Below are 5,106 nucleotides of genomic sequence, written 5' to 3' on the forward strand. Positions count from 1 at the left end.
GCGCTATGGTAAATGATGTCGTAAACCCGCACCACACAGAGGCCTTTTCAGGATGTCGTGGTTCTGGTTGATTTGCTTGTGGATTTTCCGTCGCCCATATTCGTCAGTTCTCTGTATTGACATATCCTGTCAGATGGAAGTGGGCTTCGTCTGTCCTCAAAATCTTCCACGGCCAATCATTGCCCACTTCCACGCGAGCAAGAAATTCTAAAGCAAAGGCCTCTCTTGCTGGCAGGTAAACAGGAAGCAAATCGTGCACGTGGGTAATTTTGAATGCATAGCAATGAAGGATGTTTCGTAGGATTTTACGCACTGTGCTCACGTGTGTGTCCAATGTTCGGGCAGTTCTCCATGCACCACACGTTTGCACTCCACCACTCGTCTCCTCCTGCACTGCTGTGGCCACTGCTTCCACTGACGTCGAATCAATTCGTTTCCTCCCTCTATCAGGTTGCACACCAAAACAACCCGTCTTTCGAATTTTTGCATCATTTTCTCCAGACCCACTGCAGTCATCGGACCAACCTCTTTTTTGAATCCCTTCAGTATCCGGAACTTCTGCAGAGCGACGTGTGCCCAGCCATCATTCTTGTAATACGGCTTTAGAAGCGGAGCGCGATTCTGCATTGAGATAGTCCTGGCCGGCCGCGGTGGTCTAGCGGTTCTAGGCGCGCAGTCCGGAACCGCGCGACTGCTACGGTCGCAGGTTCGGATCCTGCCTCGGGCATGGATGAGTGTGATGTCCTTAGGTTAGTTAGGTTTAAGTAGTTCTAAGTTCTAGGGGACTGACGACCACAGTAGTTAAGTCCCATAGTGCTCAGAGCCATTTTTTGAGACAGTCCTGGCGAACGTCACAGACGCGAAGTGAGGAAAAGCCGTGTACCCGGCGTGTTTGCACCAACTTGAACGGTCGTGCGCGTGACAGGTGTTTTGAACGTATCCTTACGCTTTCAGCGCCTTCTATTGATCAATTTTCCCACTAATTTTTTCTTCTACCATACGTTTTCCCCCTTCTCCGATAATATTCTATTACAATTTGACGTCATTCTGGCCACTGGTGCTATTTCTGCAGCGTTTTGAAAGTTTAATTGTAATCACCCTTGCAACGGCCTTGCCGCAGTGGCTACACCGGTTCCCGTGAGAGCACCGAAGTTAAGCGCTGTCGGGCGTGGTCGGCACTTGGATGGGTGACCATCGAGGCCGCCATGCGCTGTTGCAATTTTTCGGGGCGCACTCAGAGACGTGAAGTCAATTGAGGAGCTACTCGACCGAATAGTAGCGGCTTCGGTCGAGAATGCCATCATAACGACCGGGAGAGCGGTGTGCTGACCACACGCCCCTCCTATCAGTATCCTCCACTGAGGATGACACGGCGGTCGGATGGTCCCGGTAGGCCACTTGTGGCCTGACGACGGGGTACTCTGAGCATTAATGGCCTTTTAAAAAAATATGGAGCATTACTTATGGGACGTGGTAGAAGCCGACCTCGGGGAAGATCAGTTTCGATTCCGTAGAAGTATGGGAACACGTGAGGCAATACTGACCCTAGGACTTATCTTAGAAGCTAGATTATGAAAAGGCAAACCTATGTTTCTAGCATTTGTAGATTTAGAAAAAGCTTTTGACAATGTTGACTGGAATACTCTGCTTCAAATTCATAGGGTGACAGAGGTAAAATACAGGGAGCGAAAGGCTATTTACAATTTGTACAGAAACCAGATGGCAGTTATAAGAGTCGAGGGACATGAAAGGGAAGCAGTGGTTGGGAAGGGAGTGAGATAGGGTTGTAGCCTCTCCCCGATGTTATTGAATCTGTATATTGAGCAAGCAGCCAAGGAAACAAAAGAAAAATTCCGAGTAGGAATTAAAATCCATGGAGAAGAAATAAAAACTTCGAGGTTCACCGGTGACATTGTAATTCTGTCAGAGATGGCAAAGGACTTGGAAAAGCCGTTGAACGGAATGGACAGTGTCTTGAAAGGAGGATATAAGATGAACATCAACAAAAGCAAAACGAGGATAACGGAATGTAGTCGAGTTAAATCGGGTAATGCTGAGCGAATTAGATTAGGGAATGAGACACTTAAAGTAGTAAATGAGTTTTGCTATTTGGGGAGCAAAATAACTGATGATGGTCGAAGTAGAGAGGGTATAAAATGTAGACTGGCAATGGCAAGGAAAGCGTTTCTGAAGAAGAGAAATTTGTTAACATCGAGTATAGATTTAAGTGTCAGGAAGTCGTTTCTGAAAGTATTTGTATGGAGTGTGGAAGTGAAACATGGACGATAAATAGTTCGGACAAGAAGAGAATAGAAGCTTTCGAAATGTGGTGCTACAGAAGAATGCTGAAGATTATATGGGTAGATAACATAACTAATGAGGAGGTATTGGATTGGGGAGTAGTTTGTGGCACAACTTGACTAGAAGAAGGGATCGGTTGGTAGGACATGTTCTGAGGCATCAAGGGATCACCAATTTAGTATTGGAGGGCAGAGTGGAGGGTAAAAATCGTAGAGAGAGACCAAGAGATGAATACACTAAGCAGATTCAAAAGGATGTAGGTTGCAGTAGGTATTGGGAGATGAAGAAACTTGCACAGGATAGAGTAGCATGGAGAGCTGCATCAAACCATTCTCAGGATTGAAGACCACAACAACAACAGCAACATTCAGAAATATGACAGTTTACAAATTAATATACTAAAGCACATGCTAACAAAGTTTGGAAAAGCAACTTTAACTTTTAAATCCATTCTTAAATGATGGTGCAATACTTGTGTGCTACACGCAGACGCGTTGTGGTGATGTGGCGGCACTAGCAGTGAACTGGGGTAGGTCCCGGCACACTGGCTCGCGTCTGTATTTCTCCAATGATACAGTGCTTGTTTCGCCACACGCTCGACTCTTACAACTCCCATTTAGTTTCTGTATAAGTTATAAATAGCCTTCCGCTGCCTGTATTTTACTCCTGCCACCTTCAGAATTTGAAAAAGAAAATTCCAGTGTAATTTTTCCTCCTATCTATGTAATTATGTAGTTCTCAATTCGTTCGAGTAATCAATCATTGATAATAGGAAACACAGTCATAGCTCAGTCACTCAAAATGATTCAGAAATTTTACTTGTTAGGATGAAATCAGGCGATGATTCTTCTTCTCTGGAGGCTCGTGCTTTGCGGCAGTCTGCTAATCTGTACAAATTAAAATGCCTCGTAATTTTGGAGTGTTGTGTAATCAGTCGGGAAACCTCAGATCAAGCGGATATTTGGCTTTGATGTGTGTTTAACCTTCAGAAGAAGTAATGGAGTTCTTGGATGATTAAATGCAGGTTCGTATCCAGTCTTTCGGATGTTCCCTTCTGATTAACAACTACGCAATATATCGATGAATAAATTCTCAAATGTCAAATACACACCTTTTGTATGAACGAGCAATATACACTCCTGGAAATTGAAATAAGAACACCGTGAATTCATTGTCCCAGGAAGGGGAAACTTTAATGACACATTCCTGGGGTCAGATGCATCACATGATTACACTGACAGAACCACAGGCACATAGACACAGGCAACAGAGCATGCACAATGTCGGCACTAGTACAGTGTATATCCACCTTTCGCAGCAATGCAGGCTGCTAGTCTCCCATGGAGACGATCGTAGAGATGCTGGATGTAGTCCTGTGGAACGGCTTGCCATGCCATTTCCACCTGGCGCCTCAGTTGGACCAGCGTTCGTGCTGGACGTGCAGACCGCGTGAGACGACGCTTCATCCAGTCCCAAACATGCTCAATGGGGGACAGATCCGGAGATCTTGCTGGCCAGGGTAGTTGACTTACACCTTCTAGAGCACGTTGGGTGGCACGGGATACATGCGGACGTGCATTGTCCTGTTGGAACAGCAAGTTCCCTTGCCGGTCTAGGAATGGTAGAACGATGGGTTCGATGACGGTTTGGATGTACCGTGCACTATTCAGTGTCCCCTCGACGATCACCAGTGGTGTACGGCCAGTGTAGGAGATCGCTCCCCACACCATGATGCCGGGTGTTGGCCCTGTGTGCCTCGGTCGTCTGCAGTCCTGATTGTGGCGCTCACCTGCACGGCGCCAAACGACCATCATTGGCACCAAGGCAGAAGCGACTCTCATCGCTGAAGACGACACGTCTCCATTCGTCCCTCCATTCACGCCTGTCGCGACACCACTGGAGGCGGGCTGCACGATGTTGGGGCGTGAGCGGAAGACGGCCTAACGGTGTGCGGGACCGTAGCCCAGCTTCATGGAGACGGTTGCGAATGGTCCTCGCCGATACCCCAGGAGCAACAGCGTCCCTAATTTGCTGGGAAGTGGCGGTGCGGTCCCCTACGGCACTGCGTAGGATCCTACGGTCTTGGCGTGCATCCGTGCGTCGCTGCGGTCCGGTCCCAGGTCGACGGGCACGTGCACCTTCCGCCGACCACTGGCGACAACATCGATGTACTGTGGAGACCTCACGCCCCACGTGTTGAGCAATTCGGCGGTACGTCCACCCGGCCTCCCGCATGCCCACTATACGCCCTCGCTCAAAGTCCGTCAACTGCACATACGGTTCACGTCCACGCTGTCGCGGCATGCTGCCAGTGTTAAAGACTGCGATGGAGCTCCGTATGCCACGGCAAACTGGCTGACACTGACGGCGGCGGTGCACAAATGCTGCGCAGCTAGCGCCATTCGACGGCCAACACCGCGGTTCCTGGTGTGTCCGCTGTGCCGTGCGTGTGATCATTGCTTGTACAGCCCTCTCGCAGTGTCCGGAGCAAGTATGGTGGGTCTGACACACCGGTGTCAATGTGTTCTTTTTTCCATTTCCAGGAGTGTATATATTTCCCTTTTTATCGTACAATTTCGTATCAGTTATCTTCTGTCATAAATCGCAATATTCAGATTACAATTCTTCAAACAAAACTCAGGCTAATCGGCACGAAGACAAGCTCGGAAGCTTTTTTCTTCTCACAACCACCAGAGAGAGTACTACAAAGAATAATTATGCGCTCATGGCATAGCTATTGTATGAAACTACTTTGCGCATGGATTCTGCGAGTATGAAGATAGAAAATTGGTAAACGTCATTCAG

General features: G+C 47.9%; 1 pseudogene; it reads left to right on the plus strand.

Moving 5' to 3' along the window:
- Positions 1–1,101: 1,101 nt before the first annotated feature.
- Positions 1,102–1,219, plus strand: LOC124720660 (annotated as a pseudogene).
- Positions 1,220–5,106: the final 3,887 nt, after the last annotated feature.

Source organism: Schistocerca piceifrons, chromosome 11 (genome assembly GCF_021461385.2).
Source record: "Schistocerca piceifrons isolate TAMUIC-IGC-003096 chromosome 11, iqSchPice1.1, whole genome shotgun sequence".
In the NCBI taxonomy this organism is placed as follows: Eukaryota; Metazoa; Arthropoda; class Insecta; order Orthoptera; family Acrididae; genus Schistocerca; species Schistocerca piceifrons.